Below are 22,794 nucleotides of genomic sequence, written 5' to 3' on the forward strand. Positions count from 1 at the left end.
TGGGCGACAGAGTGAGACTCCGTCTCAAAAAAAAAAAAAAAAAAAAGGAAATCCTCATCCTCTACTATAAGCTTATGGGGTGAAAATCAGCCACGTAAGGACTACAGCATCCACTCTCAAAGACAACAGGCTCAACCACTAATCTCTACATGACAGAATAAACTAAGACCACAGAATGAAAATGGAATGTTTAAAGAATTTAGGAGGCAGTTGGGCCCAGTGGCTTGCGCCTGTAATCCCAGCTACGCGGGAGGCTGAGGCAGGAGAATCACTTGAAGCCGGGAGGCGGAGGTTGCAGTGAGCTGAGACTGAGCCATTGCACTCCAGCCTGGACGACAGAGATTCCATCTCAAATAAAAACAAACAAAAAAAACAAAACAACACTGTCAAGGTCATCAAAAACAAGTCTAAGAAGCTGTCATGGCCAACAGGAGCCTAAGTGTAATGTGGTATCTTCAATGGGATCCTGGAACAGACAAAACATATTACATAAAAACTAATGAAATCTGAACAAAGTATGGACTTTAGTTAATACTAATGTATCAATATTAGCCCATTTAATTGTGACAACCATAATATACCAATGTAAGATGTTATTAGGGGAAACTGTGTATGGTATATATGGGAACTCTTCGTACCATCTTCCCAACGTTTCTATAAATCTAAAAGTATTGTGAAATAAAATAAAATTTAAAGTCCTTTTTACTGTGCTTTCCCAATGAGTATATCACCCTTAAGAAGCAGCACAGAACATTCTTACACCCTAAAGGGCCTTTACTGGAGGGAAAGAAAGGCCAAATAAGTAGCAGGGACTCCTCTGAACAAGCCCTAGGCTACTAAACTGACAAATTTATGACTCAGCAAGTTGGCTCATTATAAGTGTTCCTAAATAGCATTGAGGATAAAGATGTTGCTAAGCAGAGATTTTTAAGTTATTACAGTTAATTTGTTAATTCAGTGAAATTGTTTTTCAAGAGTATATTGACAGGTCCATTAACTGGAGCTGTTCACAAAGCCCTAATTAAGAAACAACATTCACAGGAGTCATTGTCACTCTTTTTAAGTTCTTCATTAGTAGCTCTTAGCATGGTGTTTTCCTTTGTGTGAATTCCTAGGCACTTAGCCATCTCTTTGTGTCCCTTTGGGACTTGCAGAATTTATCCCTCTGGGTTTTGCTTTACTGGTTGAAATTTGAGTGAGACATGATCTAAAATTTCAACATAAAATCCCACTGACTAGTTTGTTTCAACCCAGCAAGTGAAATCATGGACAGGTGCCAGGAATAGTGTTTATTAGTTGTGGTTCCTTCATTTTTTTTAAATTCAAGGTTGGTGGGGATGTTTGAAAACCCTCATTTTTAGTTTTTCCTCTTAATATGGTACAGGCCTAAGACCTGAAACTTGGCCTAAGCAATGAAAAGAGGCACTTGTATTTACTGCTACCTATGGCAGCTGGCAGCCTGGGTATTTACAGACCAGTAACCCTGCCAGTCTCATTCCAGTTTCCATTGCAGCACAGGAAAAGATTAACAGAAAAAAACTACTTCGGCTTGGTGTGGTAGCTCACACCTGTAATCCCAGCACTTTGGGAGGCTGAGGCGGGTGGGTCACCTGAGGTAAGGAGTTTGAGACCAGCCTGGCCGACGTGGCGTGGCAAAACCCCATCTCTACTAAAAATATAAAAAAACATTTAGTCAGGTGTGGTGGCATGCAACTATAGTCCCAGCTACTTGGGTGGCTGAGGCCGGAGAGTTGCTTGAACCCAGGAGAAGGAGGTTGCAGTGAGCTGAGATCGTGCCACCGCACTTCAGCCTGGGCAACAGAACAAGGCATCATCTCAAAAAAAAAAAAGAAAAAGAAAAAAAAAAGAAAAGAGAAAAAAAACCTACTTCGAGGCCAGGCACAGTGACACCTGTAATCTTAGCTACTCAGGAGACTGAGTCGGGGGATCACGTGAGCCCAGAAAGTTGAGGCTGCAGTGAGCTGTGATCACGCCACTGCACACCAGCCTGAGTGAGACCCTATCTCTAAAAAAAATAAGTAACTACTTTGAAGCCAGGCATGGTAGCATGTGCCTATAGTCCCTGCTACTTGGGAGGCTGAGGCAGGAGGTTTGCTTGGCCCAGGAAGTCGAGGGTGCAGTGAGCTGTGATTGTGCCACTGCACACCAGGCTGGATGACACAATTGAGACCCTGTATCAAAAAAGATTTTAAAAACTACTCTGAAATGTTTTACTAATCTTCTTAGACTCACCAGGAAATAAATTTCTTTGCTTAGAAAAAAAAAAAAAGAGGGATATGTAGGTGAATAATTAACTTTATTTATCAAGTAGGAAATCCCATCAAATTATTTAAATGCACATGACTACACCATTGATGCCTTTTGGGATATTGAATACAGGAACAGAAATGCCAATGAATTATCTCTTTTCAAGTAGCAACATAGGAACCTCTGTCTGCTCATGGATAGCCCTACTGTAGTCAGGAAGACAACCTATATGCTTAGAACTTGAGAACTCAGATTTAAAATACTGTAACTGTTCATAACACAAAAATTTCCTCTTTCCTTAGGAGCCATTTTGGTTTTACCAACTTGGACTGAGATTGTGGCTGAATTTGAGAAGTGCAGACTGCTATTCTTTCTTAAGACTTCTCCCTTTGGAGCACATTAAAAGTGGAGAAAACTGGTATAAGTAACCCATGCAAAAAAACACAAATCCCAAACACACAAAAAACAGACTATTTTTACTACTGGTTAATTTCTTGCAGTCACCTTAGTGCCCTAAAAGATGAAGAGTATAACATTCTAAGGCAAAGCTATTGATAACGTTAAATTTTTCAGGGAGACATGTTGCTACTGGCTCTGAACCTGTCACTAATGAGCTGTTCGACTTTCAAGGCCTGAATTTCATTCTCTAGGACAGAGGTTGGCAAACCATAGCCCGAGGGCCAATTCCAGCCTGTTTTGTATGGCTCTCAAAATAAGAATGGTCTTTAAATTTGTAAATCATTGAAAAACGTTTTGACACTGAAAATTTTATGAAATTCCAATTCAATGTCCATAAACAATGTTCTATTAGAACTATAGACTTGCTACTGTCTAAGGCTGTGTTTGCACTAGAGCTGCAAACATAGTTGCAAAAACCACATGGCTGAACAAACGTACTATTATCTGGCCCTTTACAGCAAGTTTGCTGATCCCTGCTTTTGAACAGCAGTGCATAATAAACTTTCTGAATTGGTGGACATGTTCTCTGAGTTTTCCAGTAGGGTAGTCAGCAGCTAAACAGATTCTGAGATTACGAAATTGATTAATTTTTATCAACTTACACAGCCACATGTAGCATATAGCTACTGCACAGCAGAGCTCTAGAAAATAAGGGTTGGACTTTAGATTCTAAGAATTCTCTAAAATTCTGATACTTGGCCAGGCGCGGTGGCTCATGCCTGTACTCCCAGTACTTTAGGAGGCCAAGGCAGGTGGATCACAAGGTCAGGAGTTCAAGACCAGCCTGATCAACATGGTGAAACCCCATCCCCACTAAAAATACAAAAATTAGCTGGGCGTGGTGGTGCGTGCCTATAAGCCCAGCTACCCAGGAGGCCGAGGCAGGAGAATCGATTGAACCCAGGAGGTAGAGGTTGCAGTAAGCTGAGATCGCACCATTGCACTCCAGCCTGGGTGACAGAGTGAGACTCTGTCTCAAAAAACAAACAAAAAAACCTGTAATCCCAGCATTTTGGGAGGCCGAGGCAGGCAAATCACAAGGTCAGGAGTTTGAGATCATCCTGGCCAATATGGTGAAACCCCCATCTCTACTTAAAATAAAAAAATTAGCCTGGCGTGGTGGCAGGTGCCTGTAGTCCTAGCTACTTGGGAGACTGAGGCAGAAGAATCGCTTGAACCTGGGAGGCGGAGGTTGCAGTGAGCCGAGATCAAGCCACTGCACTCCAGCCTGGGCAACAGAGCAAGACTCCGTCTCAAAAAAAAGAAAAAAAAATTCTGATACTCTACATAATTTTTCAAATCATAATTTTAAGTACCCTACCCCTGTCTGAGCTGCAGTAATTTAATTGGAACCTACATGACAAGAAGACTACATACATTACTTATCTTGGTGTCACACAGGCCTGTCAGACATCTGGGGTCATGATGGAGGTAGATGATATTCAGGTGAAGGTATCTAGGATTCAAAGAGGTAAAGAATGACAGGCTGTCCCTAAGACAGAGTCCTTTTTCTAACAGAAAAAAATTGTTTGCACCCAGACTAGGACCAACTCCACAGGAGGAGTCATTCCACTCTCAGAGGTGCAAAACACTGCCCAAAGGTACTCAGCTACAACACCAAAACAGTGCTTGGAGCCAAACCTCAATAAAGACAGTGCTTGCTCTTCCAAGAGTGTAACACCATCACAGGCACCACACAAGCCTGGATAGCTGACAACCGCTGGATGATTCCTGAAACAGCTTTCTCATTGTTTCAGATACCTAGGCACTCCAGGTGGAAGACCTATCAGTCGAATGTTGGCTGCAAAACAGGCATGGAAGCACTGATTGCAGACCCTGTTGTCAAACTCTTTAACAGGAATCCCCTTCCATGTTTTCAGTTGTTTTATCCGACATTCAGGGAGTTCCTGCCATGTGCCAAGCACTGTGATTGGGATCTAGCAGTGAATAAAACAAGATATACTGTCCTTTCCTTCATGGATCTTACAAATATAGGTTAATTTACCTCTCAGTTGTTTCCTGATAGATACCAACTAGCCAACAGGCCTGGCACAGAGGAGGTAGTCAATGTTGGAATGAACAGGGATATTTACCTGAAAACCACACATGCAGACTGTCACCTGCCACTATTTCCTCTCTTCAGATGGGTGAAGGATGCCCTACTTTCAAGTCATCCTAAAAAGGAAGACAAGCAAATTTAGTGATCTAGTACACAGAATGGTGAATAAATAGCAATACATTATGTATATATATATTTTTTGAGATAGGGTCTCACTCTGTCCAGGCTGGAGTGCAGTGGCGTGACCATGGTTCACTGTAGTTTCAATCTCCTGGGTCAAGTGATCCTCCCAGCTTAGCCTCCCAAGCAGCTGGGACTACAGGTGCATGCCAACACACCCACCTAATTTCTTTTTTGTTTTTTACATTCCCAATGAATTTGAATGTTTGGCACCCCAGTCTAAAACAACAGCTCCTAAGTACCCTTATCTGGAGAGATGGAAACAGAATGCTGCTTGCCATTTATGATTTACCCTCATTTCTACAGCCTCAGGAATTATTTTATTTACCATTATTTGCCTTTTCCCTGCCTAGAGTACTATAAAGCTAACCATCCCCCAAGCCCTACAGATATCACTAGCCTTAAGACCCCATATGTAAAAGGCTATTCACAGTTGAGGCATTCACACAAAGCACTCATATTTAGTTGAGAGAATCCTATTAAGGGAATGCCAACTGATCTAACAAAACAAGCTTTGATAAACAACTCCCCTGCCCCCCAACATCCTCCCCAGTTCCTCCTGTGGAAACTAGGATGTCACTTTTCACAGCAACTGAGGGTCATCTCTTCTCAAAAGAACCTCTTCTCAAAAAATTAGCATTCCAGGCCAGGCATAGTGCAGTGGCTCATGCCTGTAACCCCAGCACTTTGGGAGGCAGGAGGATCACTTGAGCCCAGGAGTTCGAGACCAGCCTGGACAACATGGTGAAATCCCGTCTCTACTAAAGCCTGGGCAACATAATGAGACTTTGTCTCCACAACTTAAAAAAACAAACAAACAAAAAATTAGCTGGTTGTGGTGGCACACACCTATCATCCCAACCACTTGGGAAAAAGCATTCCACAACAAAATTACTACAAAGGGAACTCAATAATGGGGCAACAATTATAAAAGGAACTCACTTTAATGGGGCAACAACTATTCATTTCTGAAAATCAGTAAGCAACTAAAGCGAATATACTGTCAGCCCAAAGGAGAAATTAGTGTGGTTGTAGTTGTTCAGTTCCCAGAGCCCCCTCAATCGATATTTTAATATTTTATTAAAGAGCTAGAGAATGTCCATAATTTTAAAGTGAATTCCCATCAATGTTTCCCTAATAGGGAATCCCATAGATAACTATGGTTGTAAAATCCTCTACAAAGGGAATCATGACTAGCTTTTATGGTGGGTAGTGGGAGCTATGCACTTTAATTTCAGTGAAATTAGCAAAATCCCATTGTATCTGGCCCCTTTGAGCACTTGGTAGGCACTAAAAATAAAGGTGTGACTTTTCCATCTATTTTACCAACCCCCTCTTCCCATTAGCTTTGTTTTGTTTCCAAGGTATGATTCAAGTAAACTTCTTGCTACCCAAACCTGTTGGACCAGAACTATTCAGGAAGGTCTGGATTTATTCTCTCTGCAAAAAGTCATGCTCTCACAGATTAAACCTTAATGCAAGCTTTTCCAACCCGCAGCCCAACACAAATTGGTAAACTTTCTTAACACATTATGAGGGTGGTTTTTTTTTTTTGCAATTTTTTTAAAATTTAGCTATCAGTTATCGTTAGTGTTACTATATTTTATGTGTGACCTAAGACAATTCTTATCCTTCCAATGTGGCCCAGGGAAGCCAAAAAACACCCCTGCATTAATGGATAAGCAACTATGCTGGCATCCTGGGGTAGTCAACACAGAGTTGGCACGAACCAGGGCCAGAATGCCAACCAGCTATTGGCTGCTGTTCTCCCAGCAGTGTAACACTTGCCTAGGTACAAGACAACCTAGGCAGCTGCCTACAGCTGGAGCCAAGAGAGCTGAAGGGGTTGCACTCACCTGCAGTTGCATCTGCCACAGCTGGCCTCTCTGCAATGAAACAACTCCAGGTTAGTCAGCCAACAGTGAACATGTGTGCAGCTCAGAGTCCTTGCCCTCGAAACGTGGTATCTTAGGCCTGAGCCACAGAAACAACAGCAGACGATAAAACCAATAGCTTATCCTTGTTTAGCTTTGTTTTCACCTCTTGTTACTTATACACGATGGCAGTTCAACAGTAGCAAAAGAGTCCATTAAACAAGTATCAGGGAGCCTGGCTCTATTGCCTAACCAGTGTCTAGCCAAATGACACTGGGCGAGTAACCTCTCTATACCTCAGTCTCCTCACTTGTAGAATGGAGTTATTATATTACAGGGTCTTTCTCTGTCACCCAGGCTGGAGTGCAATGGCACAATCATGGCTCACTGCAGCCTCCGCTTCCTGGGCTCAAGTGATTCTCCCACCTCAGCCTCCTGAGGTGAGTAGCTGGGACTACAGGCGCGAGTACACCAAGCCGAATGGGGATATAACTAATAGTACTCTGTACATAGGGTGGTTGGGAGGCTTAAGTGATATAAGCTAACCCCCAGGATAATGTCTGGTATAGTGTGGGCACTCTGTAAACACCTGAGGAGCTACATTCCAAAAAAGGCTCAGATGGTGAATATGAGTGAGTAAAAAGGGAAAAGTTATCCAGTGAGAGAAATGGGCAGTGAACAGTGGGAAAACTAGATAGTCCAATACAGGACTTCCTGAAAGACAATAAAAACAGCACTTAGAAAAATAACTGCAGTATTGGATGTGAGAGGAATTGGAGGCAGTAGTCATGCAAAGACCTCAACTACTGATTAAAAGCAATAACCAAAATGTTAGGCCGGGCGCGGTGGCTCACACCTGTAATCCCAGCACTTTGCGGGGCCGAGGTGGGCGGATCACGAGGTCAAGAGATAGAGACCATCCTGGCTAACACGGTGAAACCCCGTCTCTACTAAAAATACAAGAAATTAGCCAGGCGTGGTGGCGGGCGCCTGTAGTCCCAGCTACTCGGGAGCCTGAGGCGGGAGAATGTCGTGAACCCGGGAGGCGGAGCTTGCAGTGAGATCTTGCCACTGCACTCCAGCCTGGGTGACCGAGCGACACTTCGTCTCAAAAAAAATAAATAACCAAAATGTTTGCACAAATGATAATAAATATTTCTACATAGTCACTATTTTTTTTTTAGACGGAGTCTTGCTCTGTTACCAGGCTGAAGTGCAGCCTCCAGTGAGCCTATCTCGGCTCACTGCAACCTCCGCCTCCCGTGTTCAAGCGATTCTCCTGCCTCAGCCTACCGACTTGAGGCGTGCGCCACCACGCCCAGCTAAGTTTTGTATTTTTAGTAGAGACGGGGTTTCACCATGTTGGCCAGGACGGTCTTCATCTCTTGACCTCGTGATCCGCCCGCCTCGGCCTCCCAAAGTGCTGAGATTACAGGCGTGAGCCACCGCGCCCGGCCTCACAGTCACCATTATAATTTATGTAAGGCTAAGATCATACCTTTTTCCAGCCATCCCCAAATTTCACTCCTAACTTCCTCCAAATAATTTAGAGGAACAGGAAAATGAGTAGAGTGGGTTCATTGTTCGCTGGGTCTAAAACAGATCTAAAATAGCGTGCCACTTTCAAGGCTCAGGTTAAAGGAGCTGACTCAGTTCCACCGGACATTTGTTCCTCACAAACCTTCCAAAGTCCCTGCCCCTGGCACTGGGAGATCGAGGCTGTCAGAGTCAGGCTGTAGGGGACTCCCTAGGGAGAAGAGGGACGGTAGAAAAACAGGGGACGACTCCGGGGCCCAGGTCTCTTTCCGATGCCCTCCAAGTTCGGGGTCACGAGGGGACGAACCCCAATTTCATCTCGTGCCCCGGCAGAAGCCACCCTACACTGCTTCTTTCCCCAGGCTGGGAAACCTCCAAGGACTCTCCCCTCGGGGTCCTTACTCACGCGCACGTGTTCGGAGCTCCGCAGGGCGCAGCAGCACTGGTAGAGGCCGGAGGGGAAAGGGCAGCCGGGAGCGGAGGGGAGCCCCGCCCCGGGGCGGCTATGGGCGTGGCTTCGGCGGGCGGGGCCCTTGACCCCGCCTAGGAAAGGCCGGGCTTAAAAAAAAAAAATGCGAGTGCGGTGGCAGAGGTGAACCTGCTTCTTACAGGAGAGAAGGGCTGGGGTCTGAGCAATGGCTGCGTTTGTTGGACTCCCATCCCATCTCTTAAGGGTAGAAGGGGCGCATAGTTCGCAGCTGCTCAGGAGAGAATCTGTGTGTCCTAGTGGAGCCAGGCTTCCTGCCTGCCCCACACTAAGCGCCCCCGGAACGCTGGTTCCCCTCACGAGCGTGGCGCCTTTCCGTTGCTGCAGGCCCAGCCCACGCTTTTGCGCTTCCCACGCATATCCTTTTTCTGACTTTCTGCGGCAACGCTGTCATTCGGCTAATGGATCGCCCACCCACGCAGGTCACCTTGGTCCACGGTCTTCGGGATCTTTCTAGGAGGTTTTCGAATAGATTAAGCCAGTCACTCCTACTGCTTACCTCTGCAGTACCGGCATCCCTAGTGCCCTGCAGTGGGATTTTTCGCTGAGCTGCAGTAACTGAAGAACACTGGCTTTCTCTGCTAGACTTGTCCTCCACCATGGCCCAGGCAGGCAGAGTCCTTGGTCAGGACAGACTGCCTGCAAGGCTACCAGGATTTCTTTGGAACACTAAAACTTCCCTCTCCCACTGGCTAGAGTCCATATGATTCCGCTGGGGTCCAGAGTGGAAAGGCCTACAAACAGTAATTCCTAACTCCATGCTCTAATTCCCTCAAATTCCTTTCCGATACCCGCCCCTCAACAACAACAACCTATCCTGTGGGTTTTGCTGATCTCTTGCACCGGCACCATTGCCAGATGAACCCCTGGCAACCAAGCCACTGCCCTTGGCATCTGCCAACATGTTTCATTGTCTATTTCCTCAGCTCTTTCATAAAGAAAAAGGTATGCTTCTTGTGCACCCTAACTCTTGCAGACCTCTCCTAAGAAAGCCCAGAGCCCCAGTTTGATTCCAGCAAGAGACCCTAGGCTGTAGGGCCAAAGAGCCAGTGGAGGGGAAGTGGCGAGCTCAAATCTTCCCCAGTTTTGATGGAGTTGGACACAGGCTCTGGTTGGGAAAAGGCTTCCATAAATACAGTAATTTAAAAAGTCACATGATCAGTGCTGGGCTGGTAGGCAGGAGCTCTGCTTTGCAGTTAAATAGGAATGTGGCTGAAGACTGCTGCCATAATCAATGCCTACATCCGGCTGTCACAACGTGTTCATAAAGGAAGGTTATGAGAGCTATAAAACCAGGCAGATTGGGTGGGTAATTGTCCTGCTGAGCTCTGCTAAAGGAGAAATTGCATTGGCATCTCATATATTTCGCTTTCTTTCTTTCCAAACACACAAAGTGCAGAGGGCAGAGCTACTCTGAAGGTTCATGAAAAGGAAAGATGAGGGTGTATGTGTATGTGAATGTGAATGTGCATGTGTGCTTTCAAAGAAGAGACAAGTAACTGAGGACAGGGAGCTATGCAGACCTTTGGGGAGAGAGGGACTGATAACCTGGTGATGATTGGATTCAGATTAGGCCAGGTAGAAGGCAGGATTTGTGTGGAAGGCCAGCCATTATAAATAAGGCTGTGAGGTGAGCCGTGTTTTCACGTCCTGTTGAACATGTGGTCAACTTTTTGGCCTATAGGTCTTTCAGTGACCTTTGGAGAAAAACCAAGATGATTTCTTTTGTTCCCAACTTAAAAATCCTTCATAGTCAGGCTGGGTGCGGTGGCTCACACCTGCAATCCCAGCACTTTGGAAGGCGGAGGTGGGCAGATCATGAGGTCACGAGATTGAGACCACCCTGCCTAACACGGTGAAAACCCGTCTCCACTAAAATACAAAGAAAAAAAAAAAAAAAAAATTAGCCAGGCCGTGGTGTGGGTGCCCGGTGTATTCCAGCTGGCTTGGAGGCTGAGGCAAGGAGAATGGCGTGACCTGGGAAAGCGGAGGTCATTGAGCGAGATTTTTGCATCCAATGCACTCCAGCCTAGGTTGAGTCAGATGCGAGGACTCTGGTGCTCAAAATTAAGAAAAAAAAAAATCCTCATAGTCAACCTTTTTACTTCCATCCTTTTAAATTCTGGATTAATTTTGGTGGGTTGATTTATGTTTTTTTTTACCTATAATATCAACTATTTTTCTACTTTTTTGTTTCCTCTTCTTCCAAAGACAAAATTGTTGAGAATAATAACAAAACATAAAAGGGAACATTTGTGGAAAAAAAAAAAATGCAGCTAGATGGAAAGTAAAGGACTAGGGGAAGTCCATTAGCTCTAAGTTTGACCTCATAACTTAAAGCTGACCTCAAGTTACACCAGGTCCCCAAGCTTCTTGCCTGCCTTTCCCTTTCTCCTACATCTCCTCTCATTCCTGCTTCCCTCCTTGATGACTTCTGCCTCTGTGACTACTCTTTTTCTCTCTCCCTAGACAGGAACCACCAGTAGAGAAATATCTAGTCGTTTGTTCAGTTAGTCACTCAGTCAATCAACATTTATGAAGCATCTATCATGTGCCAGACTCTGTTCAGATGCTGCAGACAAAGACTGCCTAAAGCTTACAGTCCAGTGGAGAAGAATGACAAGTATTATATGTATTCTTGGTCACATGTCAGGGGGCAGCTAACATAGTCTAAGGGGTCAGGAAGAGTACTAGAGATAGCTGTATTCTCTCTGGCTGATCCTAAGGGCTTAGAGTAGAGGAGGGACCCCTCCTCCATCCGTGTACTCCTCTTGCTGCTGTGTACTAGCTACTCAATTAGAGTGGGGCTCTTCAGTTGTCCTTGTTATTTCTCAAAAGCATAGTTGGATTGGCAAGGATGTGGAGAAATTGGAACCCTCATACACTGTTGGTGGGAATGTAAAATGGTGGTGCATCTGCTTTGGAAAACCGTCTGGTAGTTCCTCAAATGATTAAACGTAGAGTTACTTTATGACCCAGCAATTCCAGTCCTAGGTATGCACCCAAGAGAAATTAAAGCCTGTCACACAAAAGCCTATACAGAAATGTTTATAGTACAATTATTCATAATAGCCCCCCAAAACCAAATGTTCATTACTTGATGAATGGAAAAAAAAAGTGGCATGTCCACACAATGGACTATTACTCAGCCATAAAAGGGAATGAATCCTGTAATCCCAGCACTTTGAAGAGGCTAAGACAAGAAGATTGCTTGAGCCCAGGAATTCAAGACCAGGCTGGGCAACATAAGGATGGGACCCTATCTCTACAAAAAATAAAAAAAAAAAATAGGTGGGCAGGGTGATACACAACTGTAGTCCCAGCTGTTTAGGAGGATAAGGTGAGAGGATTGCTTAAGCCTGGGAGGTTGAGGCTGCAGTGAGCTGTGATCATGCCATTGCACTCCAGCCTGAGTGACAGTGAAACTCTGTCTCAAAAGAAAAAAAAAAAAAGAAGAGGCTGCGCACGGTGGCTCACACCTGTAATCCCAGCACTTTGGGAGGCCAAGGCGGGGGGATCACTTGAGGTCAGAAGTTTGAGACCAGCCTGGCCAACATAGTGAAATCCCATCTCTACTAAAATACAAAAAATTAGCTGGGTGTGGTGGCTTGAGCCTGTATTCCCAGCTACTTGGGAGGCTAAGGCAGGAGAACTGCTTGAGCCAGGGAGGCGGAGGTTGCAGCGAGTGGAGATGGAGCCACTGCACTTCAGCCTGGCAACAGAGCAAGACTCTGTCTCAAAAGAAAAAAAGAAAAAAAATGAATCACGTACTGATTCATGCTACAACATAGATGAACCTTGAAAACATTAAGATAGGCTGGGCACGGTGGCTAACACATATAATCCCAGCACTTTGGGAGGCCGAGGCGGGCAGATCACGAGGTCGGGCAGATCAAGACCATCCTGGCTAACACGGTGAAACCCTGTCTCTACTAAAAAATAGAAAAAATTAGCCAGGCATGGTGGCGGGCACCTGTAGTCCCAGTTACTGGGGAGGCTGAGGCAGGAGAATGGCGTGAACCTGGAAGGCGGAGCTTGCAGTGAGCTGACATCACGCCACTGTACTCCAGCCTGGGCAACAGAGCGAGACTCCATCTCAAAAAAAAAAAGAGAGAGAGAAAGAAAGAAAACATTAAGATAACCTTGTCACAAAATATCACATATTGTTTGATCCCATTCATAAGAAAGTCCAGAATAGGAAAATCTGCAGAGACTGGAAGGAAAATCTGTAGAGCCAGGAAGTAGATTAGGGGTTGCTTAGAGTTGAGTCGGGGACAAGGTGATAGCTAAGGGGCTTGGAGTTTCTTTTGATGTGATGAAAAGTTCTAAAATTGTGGCAATGGTTGCACGTAACTGTGAGTATAATAAAACCATTGAATTGCACTTTTTTTTTTTGAGATGGAGTTTCGCTCTTGTTGCCCAGGCTAGAGTGCAATGGCACGATCTCGGCTCACTGCAACCTCTGCCTCCCAGTTTCAAGCAATTCTCCTGTCTCAGCCTCCCCAGTAGCCGGGACTACAGGTGCACACCACCACGCCCGGCTAATTTTATATTTTAGTAGAGATGGGCTTTCATCATATTGGTCAGGCTGGTCTCGAACTCCTGACCTCAGGTGATCCACCCGCCTTGGCCTCCCAAAGTGCTGGGATTACAGGCGTGAGCCACCACACCTGGCAAACTGCACTCTTTAAATGTGTAGGTTGTAGTGTGTGTGAATTATATCTCAATAATACTGTTTAAATAACAACAATGAAAAGCATATGGGGCCGGGTATGGTGGCTCACGCCTGTAATCCCAACATTTTGGGAGGCCAAGGTGGGAGGATCACTTGAGCAAGAGTATAAGACCAGCCTGGACAACATAGCAAGATTCTGTCTCTATGTATTAAAATAAAATAAAATAAAATAAAATAAAATAAATAAAATAAAATACAGCCGGGTGCATGGTTCACGCCTGTAATCCCAGTACTTTGGGAGGCTGAGGTGGGCAGATCACAAGGTCAGGAGATTGAGACCATCCTGGCTAACATGGTGAAACCCCATCTCTACTAAAAATACAAAAAATTAGCCAGGCATGGTGGCAGGCGCCTGTAGTCCCAGCTACTAGGGAGGCTGAGGCAGGAAAACGGCATGAACCCGGGAGGTGGAGTTTTCAGTGAGCCAATATTGTGCCACTGCACTCCAGCCTAGGCGACAGAGTGAAACTCCATCTCAAAATAAAATAAAATAAAAAATAAAATACACACACACACACACACATACACACACACACACACATAAAAGAAAGCAGCATACTTGAGAACCTGAAAAAAAATCTATAATTCTGCTTGTAATTGTGGGCTGCATGGTCACTGTCAATTTTCTTTTCTTTTTTTTTGAAGTGGAGTCTCACTCACTCTGTCACACAGGCTGGAGTGCAGTGGCATGATCACTGCAACCTGTGTCTCCTGGGTTCAAGCGATTCTCTTGCCTCAGCCTCCCGAGTAGTTGGGAATACCAGTGTGTACTACCATGCTCAGCTAATTTTTGTAGAGACCAGGGTTCACTATGTTGTCCAGGCTGGTTTCGAACTCGTGGGCTCAAGTGATCTGCCCGCCTCAGCCTCCCAAAGTGCTGGGATTAAGGCATGAGGCACCATGACCAGCCTGTCATTGTCAATTTTAAGGATTAAAATAAAAAGGACTTTGTATTCTGGGTCCTGTGGCCTCTCAGAGCTCCATCCTCCATCTATGGAAAAACTGAAGGCATTTGGCCCGCAGCACAAACAGATGCAAAGGGGTGGACTGGGCATTCCCGTGCTTTCCTTCCATAACTCAACCCCCTCACTGTGACTCAGTTTAACATGTATGGCATACCTGCTATGTAGAAGGCATGTTGGAGCTGAAAGAGCCACAGTCTCATTATTCCCTCTAATGTTTGAAATTGTTATTAACAATTGCCTCTCTGTTTAAACGAAGCTCTTTAGACAATAGGCAATGTGCTACAAAGCGTAGTTGCAAGGCAACCTGGGATTGTGGGCTCCCTCTACAGCATGTAGGGAAACATCATGGTGACACCAGCTAGAGCAAGATCAATTCCCAGTCCTTCTTGGAGTTGAACAAGTTCCAGGACTTGGTTCCTTCCTCACATGCCTTCAATCACCTCTTCATTTGGTTTCTAGACTCAGTTTGTTAGTCTATTTCCATACCCCTCATTTTCTCACCAACCCCACCCCCACAATGTCCAAATTGGCCCTCCAATACTGAAACCATTTGCCGGAAATTCATTAAACTGAACACATGGGAAATTACAGAGGAGATTTCACTTGTCACTTAGGCTCAAATATAGAAAGTAATTTTAAAAGGACAGTGGTGGCGAGAGGCTATTTTCATCTTGCTTGTTTGTGCTGAGTTTTCTTATCTTGCTGTCTCTCATTCTTTTCCTGGCTACCTCTCCTCTTCTTTGCTTCTTCTTTAAACTAAACATTGGCCCTTTTAAAGGTTGGTTCTCTTACCTTGTTTTTAGAGTCTTTGTCTGACTTCATCGTTCATTCATTGAACCAATATTGAGTATCTGCCATGTGGCAGGCCCTGTGCTAGGCTCTAGGAGGAATACAATGATAAATAAAACAGACATAGTCCTTACCATTATGGAGATTACAATGGACATCAGGTAGAGTGAGTTCAGATTTGGTCACAGGAAAGCCTCCAGGTAAGCTTCCCCTGGCCCAGCTCAAACAGATACTTTGAGAAAAGGAGATTCTGGCCGGGCGCGGTGGCTCAAGCCTGTAATCCCAGCACTTTGGGAGGCCGAGATGGGCAGATCACGAGGTCAGGAGATCGAGACCATCCTGGCTAACACGTTGAAACCCCGTCTCTACTAAAAAAAAAAATACAAAAAACTAGCCAGGTGACGTGGTGGGCGCCTGTAGTCCCAGCTACTTGGGAGGCTGAGGCAGGAGAACGGCGTAAGCCCAGGAGGCGGAGCTTGCAGTGAGCTGAGATCCGGCCACTGCACTCCAGCCTGGGCGACAGAGCCAGACTTCGTCTCAAAAAAAAGAAAAAAGAAAAAAAGAAAAAAAGAAAAGGAGATTCTGCTGCTCTCTCAGGCATTCACTTGATGGAGTTACTTGCACCTTCGTGGTGCTAAGTTTACCAAATAGTAAATGGGCATGTAAAATAGCCAGAACCTCAGCATGTGTATTGGACAATAAACCAAATATCTCACAGCGATGCAAGGAAACTGAAGACCTAGGTTTCTGTGTGATATATACAAGCTCCCTGGGTAGAGAGAACATGAACCTAGGAGTCAGATGTGAATTTGATTTTGACTCCACTACTTTTATGTTAGCTATTTGACTTTTAGGTATGTTACCTCTTGGCCTCAGTTCCATCACCTATAAAATGGGAATAGTAATCTCTATATTTTAGAGCTGTTGTGAGGATTAAATGAGATGTCATATATAAAAGATCAGGCAGGTACTCAATGCATGTTGCTTCCTTTCCATTACTTCCCTATCCCACCCTTGAATCCCACAATTTAAAATAAATAAACAACCAACCTGGGCAACACAGTGAGACCTCGTCTCTATTTATTTAAATAAATAAATAAAGATAAAGCCTAGTCTCCCAATTGACTGGAAATGAGGATTCTCAAATGATATTCACCAATTATACGACCAGAGAGATGGGTTGTTTCTATATTGGTTACTATATATTGCACTATGCATGCAACTTGTGACAGATCACTCTCTTATTCTGAAATAAGAGAAAGGCAAAACAACAACAACAACAAAAAATTATAGGAAAAAGACTGACATGAGATATAATAAAGGACTTCCTCACCATGAGGGCTGGAAATATAAGTGGATGCCTGAGAGAGCTGCAAAATCTCGTTTTCTAAGAGCATCTATTTGGCTGGGCCAAGGCAGGCCTACCTAGAGGTCAGGAATAAACCTGATGGCCTCTTCATGTCCCATTTAGCCTAAGGAATCCTTTCAGGAGGAATTGCTGGCCCTCTTCCTTTTTGAGGCCAGGCGTGCTGCCAAGGCTTATTGCTCACAAGGAAAGGAAAAAAATGGCAGCTGCCATTTCAGGCACTTAATAAGTACACTAAATTAAGAAACTGCTGATTTGGTTTACCTGATTCCTCCTCTCTGATAAGGAAGAAATATCTTCAGTCAGAGGTTCCCTGAAGTTGAAAAGGAAGCCTGAGCTCCAACTGTGGAAACTGGCAGAGGTCACACTTAAAGGAATAAGCAGGGCTCGGCAGGCAGCTCTAGGATTCAGGATTCCCTCTCCCACCCCATCCATAGGAGATCACAGGCTGCCTTTTTTCTTTTTCTTTTTATTTTTTGAGATGGAGTTTTGCTTTTGTTGCCCAGGCTGGAGTGCAATGGTGTGATCTCGGCTCATGGCAACCTCCACCTCCCAGGTTTAAGCGATTCTCCTGCCTCAGCCTCCCGAATAGCTGGGATTACAGGCATACACCACCACACCCGGCTAATTTTGTATTTTTAGTAGAGATGGGGTTTCTCCATGTTGGTCAGGCTGGTCTCGAACTCCCGACCTCAGGTAATCTGCCTGCCTCAGCCTCCCAAAGTGCTGGGATTACAGGCGTGAGCCACCGTGCCAGACCTGTCTTTTTTCTACAGTTATTTGCAAAGGGTATTAGTTTAGTTGTCCTTTTCTCCCTTCACCACCATTTTTGTTTCTTCTTATTATTTTCCTTGCTCTTCTTTTCCTTTCGTCCTCTCTTGTGCCACCTCCTTTTCTATTTTCTCCTCCTCCTCCTTTTTCCCTCCTCCAATCTCCATTTCAGCTGCTGGATCTCATTGCCCAACCCACTGGAATTTCTGTTCCAAGAACTTGAGCATTCCTTCTTGATCTAAAGTAACAATAGGCCAAGCGTGATGGTTCACGCCTGTAATCCCAGCACTTTGGGAGACCAAGGTGGGCAGATCACCTGAGGTCAGGAGTTTGAGACCAGCCTGGCCAACATGGTGAAAACATGTCTATACTAAAAATATAAAAATTAGCTGGGCATGGTCACGGGTTCCTGTAATCCCAGCTAATCGGGAGGCTGAGGCATGAGAATATCTTGAACTTGGGGGGCAGAGGTTGCAGTGAGCCAAGATTGTGCCACTGCACTCCAGACTGGGCGACAGCACAAGACTCTCTCTCAAAAATAATAAAAATAATAATAATAAATAATAAACTAACAATACTATTCTGATAATAAAGATAATGCTATGTATTTGTATAGAGCAAGTTTTCCCAATGTTAGTCAGGTGCACTGGGAATAGATATTTCTATGCAGGATTTTCAGAGCTTGTCATGTGCTAATGTGAGTTGCGAATGTCCAGCAGTAGTTAGAATATGGGAACTCACATTTTGCAAACCTCTTTGACCTTTCTTTTTCTTCACACCCTGGAATAACTGGTCTTTGGAACACATTTCAGAAACACTTACATCATGTGTTAGATTCTTTAAAAATGCTGTAACATTCATCTCATTTGATCCCTACAACTACTCTATGATAAGACAGGGAAGTTATACTAGTCTTACTTTACAGATGAGTAAAACAGACCCAGAGAGTTATATGCCTGGCTTATGGTCACATAGCTGGCCAACAGGCAACAAAGCCGGATCTCTATTTATTTTTTTTTTCTGAAACAGGGGCTGGCTCTGTCCCCCAAGCTGGAGTGCAGTGGTGTGATCTTAGCTCACAGCAACTTTCACCTCCTGGGTTCAAGCTATTCTCCTGCCTCCGCTTCCCTAGTAGCTGGTATTTAGGCAACCACCACCATGCCCAGCTAATTTTTGTATTTTCACTAGAGAAGGGCTTTCACCATGTTGGCCAGGCTGGTCTCAAACTCCTAACCTCAAGTGATCTGCCTGCCTCGGCCTCCCAAAGTGCTGGGATTACAGGCGTGAGCCACTGTGCCTGGCTGGGTCTTCTTATTTATGGCCCTTGTATCTGCACTGCCTTGCACTGCATTTAAATATAACATACATGTCAACTATCATACTATGGCATATGATATATAATATGGAATCTAGAAGGTATAAATGGCAATTTATGACATTCATTTTTTCCCCATAACTAAATATATTGCATATCTCCCATATACTTGTCACTATTCCAGATGCTAAGAATAGAACATTAACTAAAATAGACAAAAATACAAATTCTTGCCTTCATGGAGCTTACATTCTAGTGGAGGGAGACAGAAATTACAAGATAAATATGTAAAAGATATTTTACTACATGTTATATAACTATAAGAGCTAAGAATACAGTAGGGGGGGAAAAAGGAAGATGTAGGAGTTACTATACAAGGAGTGAAGAGTGTCAAGACAGGCTATACTGAGGAGATGACATTTGAATGAAGACTTGAAGGAGATAAAGAAGTTACCATGCAGTGATTTTGGGGTTGGTTGAGTGGGAGGGAGTTCCATCAGAGAGAAAAGCAAATTCAAAGGGTCTGTGGCAGACTGAGCCTAGGGTGAGACTAAGCCGGGGGGAGGCAGGGTGGTAAGAGATGAGGTAGAGAGATTAAGGGGGTGGAGTCCAGACACCAGACTTTATAAGGAAAAGAAATAATATAATGCAGATGATATACCATGATATAATAAAATACCATATAACAAATCTGTTATGTTGCTGCAAAACAAATTATCCAAAAACTTTAAGAATTTAAAGTAACAAATGTTTATTTCATACAGTCTCTGGGGGTCAGGATTGGGGAGCAGCTCAGCTAAGCTGGCTCAGGGTCACTCATGAGGTTGTAGTTAAGCCGTCCACTAGGGCTGCAGTCATCTGAGGCCCTGACAAGGGCCAGAGGATCTGCTGCCAAGATGGCTCACGTGGGTGTTGATAGAAGGCCTAGTTCCTTACTACACGACCCTCCACAGCACTGTTCACTACATGGCAACTGGCTTGCCCCAGAGTGAGTGATCAGATGACAGAGGGACCGGCTGGGCGCGGTGGCTCAAGCCTGTAATCCCAGCACTTTGGGAGGCCGAGACGGGCGGATCACGAGGTCAGGAGATCGAGACCATCCTGGTAACATGGTGAAACCCCGTCTCTTACTAAAAATACAAAAAAACTAGCCGGGCGAGGGTGGGGGCCGCCTGTAGTCCCAGCTACTCCGGGAGGCTGAGGCAGGGAGAATGGTGTAAACTCGGGAGGCGGAGCTTGCAGTGAGCTGAATCCGGCCACTGCACTCCAGCCCGGGGCGACAGAGCAAGACTCCGTCTCAAAAAAAAAAAAAAAAAAAAAAAAAAAGAGGATGACAGAGGGACCAAGAAAGAAGCCACAGTGTCTTTTATACCCAAATCGTGTGTGTTACATATGATTACTTCTGTCATATTCTACTGGTCACACAGACAAACCCTGGTACCATATGGGAGAGGGGATTTACAAGTGCATGAATATCAGGACATGGACAGCATTGCGGATTGATCATCCTGGAGGCTGGCTACCACACTGGCTTGTAGAAAATTTCCTCAGAATAACCATTTCTTCAAGAAATACCAACAAATATGTGGCCCCTAAAATACTAGAGTTCCCAACCCTATCTGGGTTGAAGCCTGAACAAAGACAGCCCAAAGAGCAGGGGCTTCAAAAACTGCTGACAGTCTGAAGGTTTTATTTCAATTCTGCATGAGCATGCTTTTTTCTTCAAAGCCCCACTTCCTCTAGGCCTGGCCTCATTATTTCATTCAGCCAATTAACTCAACTTGTAATAATCTTAGTTAAACCTGCAAATTAAAAAAAATAAAAAAAAGCAAAAAGAAAAGAAAAGAAATAAACCCTTTGAGGAAATCTATGGAACTTCAAAGGCAGCCTGGACCTCTCTGGGTAATTTAACCTTGAGATGACACTGAACTTTATGAAGGGCAGAGCAGACCCACCCATCCCCCTAAAATCCCTAGGTCTCCTCTTGTTGAAGAGAGGCATCCTGCCTAGTCTAAGAAGAAAGACTGAGGACAGAGTATTTGCTCTGTCCCTGAAGGCCAGTACTGGATTTATCCAGAAACAAAAAACATGGCTCTCCTGAGACCCAGGGCGGGCCTCTTGCCCAACCCCCACCAGACTCAGCCTTGGCTGTACAGTCCATCAGCCAGTTTCCTAAGCTGAGCAGCAGATGGCATCCCAGCCTCAGGAGCGAGCAGCTGAGGTTTCTGGCAAGAGCAGCATCACTGTAAGGAACTCAGACTGCGGCTTGGCATCTGGGAGCCCTGCCTCCCAGGCTCCCAGCTCAGGGAAGTTTCTGCTCTGTGCCTGCAGATTAGGATACTGTCAGGCCAGTATCTCAGAGAGTAGGGCCTGAAGCCCCTAGTCAGGAAACAGATGGTGAACACAGGGTCTTTTCTGAGCAAGATGAAAATCAGTGGTTTCTGCAATTATATAGGCACTAAAAAAATTTTTTTAAAAGAAGAAAATCAGTGGCTGCTATTCCCGGAGAGGCTGTTTTTCCTTCACTTGCCCTTTGCTTGAGAGGGTCCACAATGACTATATCTTGGTCTGGGGACTGGCAGGTCCCTGGCAGGAGCCTCCTGGGATGGCCAGATGGAGCCAAAGACAACTTGAAGGATCAGTGGACTACTGAAAGCATCTAGGGAATTCCAAGGGTTCAAAATTGAATCTTCTTTTTCCCCTGATGACCTAAATGAAGAGCTATACCCCAGAGCTGCCCGCCAACGACGCAGGCAGGGCTCAGTCCTGCAGGCCTTCTTTCTGTGCCTCAATCTTCCTCCCTCTCCTTATGCTTCTCCTCCCCCCACCCCCCGCTCCTCCTCCTCTCTGTTCCATTTTTTCTCTCCTTCCCTTTTCCTCTGTCATCTCTATCCTTTTACATCTTTCACTGTGTGACTCTATTTCTTTCTTCTGCTCCAGTGTAGGAAAGAAAGCTGATTACCAAACTGCCTCGGCAAAGTGGCCACGGGCATTGAGCCACACATAATTGCCTGTCTTTAGGGACTCAGACCTTGTCTATATTTGCCTCTCTCTCCCTTCCTCATTTCTTCCCTCCCTGCTGCTGATACGTGATGGCCAGTCCCAACAAGACCTGGACAAAGAGAGGTCCAGAGGTCACCAAGGAAATCTACTCTCCCCCCTACAGAACCTGTACTCCCTGCTTTGTAGCTCCTGACAGGAAAGACTCCAGAGGCTTCCCAACAGGGCTGAGGTCCACTGAGCCTCCTGTTCACTGAGCACTCACTGTTTGCCACTAGAATGTGAGCTTGAGGGCAGGGCCCTTTCTACCTTGTTCACTGCTATATCCACCATATCTGGCACACAGTAGATACTCAAGAAATAATTGTTAAAAAATAATGAGTGGATGGATGGAAAGATGAATGCTGAGCTCTGTATTAAGTATTAGGGGTACAGGGCTGGGCATGGTGCCTCACGCCTGTAATCCCAGTACTTTGGGAGGCTGAGGCGGACAGATCACGAGGTCAGGAGATAGAGACCATCCTGGCTAACACAGTGAAATCCCGTCTCTACTAAAAATACAAAAAAATTAGCCAGGTGTGGTGGCATGCGCCTGTGGTCTCAGCTACTCCAGAGGCTGAGGCAGGAGAATTGCTTGAACCTGGGAGGCGGAGGTTGCAGTGAGCTGAGATTGCGCCGCTGTACTCCAGCCTGGAGACAGAGCGAGACTCCAGCTAAAAAAAAAAAAAGAGTATTACGGGTACAAACATTAAAGGTGCAACCCCAGTCCATAAAGAGAAGAACACCCAGACAATCAATCACCTTTGATCTGGAATGGTAACTATGAGAATGATGGTGGTAGAAGCTGCAGCAGTGCCTGAGTCTGTGCTGTGAAGACAGGGAAGGCTTGGTTCACAAACTAATTCAACAATTATTCATAAAGAGCCTACTAGACTCTGGGCTAAGCAAGGAATAAGGTAGGCCTTTGTCCTTAGGGAGCTCCCAGTTGGA

At 45.0% G+C, this 22,794-nt stretch overlaps 1 long non-coding RNA gene across 3 annotated transcripts in view; it reads right to left on the reverse strand.

Annotated features, from left to right (window-relative positions):
- LOC108544076 (uncharacterized) overlaps positions 1 to 8,871 on the reverse strand; it is an 18,903-nt gene extending 10,032 nt beyond the window's left edge. For 2 of the 3 annotated variants that reach the window (XR_001889731.1, XR_001889730.1), the window contains exons 1-4: positions 8,783 to 8,871; positions 6,823 to 6,852; positions 4,821 to 4,902; positions 4,105 to 4,183 (exon numbers count right to left, since the gene is read on the reverse strand). This is a non-coding gene — a long non-coding RNA (uncharacterized LOC108544076). Of the gene's footprint in view, positions 1 to 56; positions 467 to 4,104; positions 4,184 to 4,820; positions 4,903 to 6,822; positions 6,853 to 8,782 lie in introns of those variants that run through there. The other variant, XR_001889729.1, reaches the window with a different exon arrangement.
- Positions 8,872 to 22,794: the final 13,923 nt, after the last annotated feature.

Source organism: Rhinopithecus bieti, unplaced genomic scaffold (genome assembly GCF_001698545.2).
Source record: "Rhinopithecus bieti isolate Rb0 unplaced genomic scaffold, ASM169854v2 scaffold_26430, whole genome shotgun sequence".
In the NCBI taxonomy this organism is placed as follows: domain Eukaryota; kingdom Metazoa; phylum Chordata; class Mammalia; order Primates; family Cercopithecidae; genus Rhinopithecus; species Rhinopithecus bieti.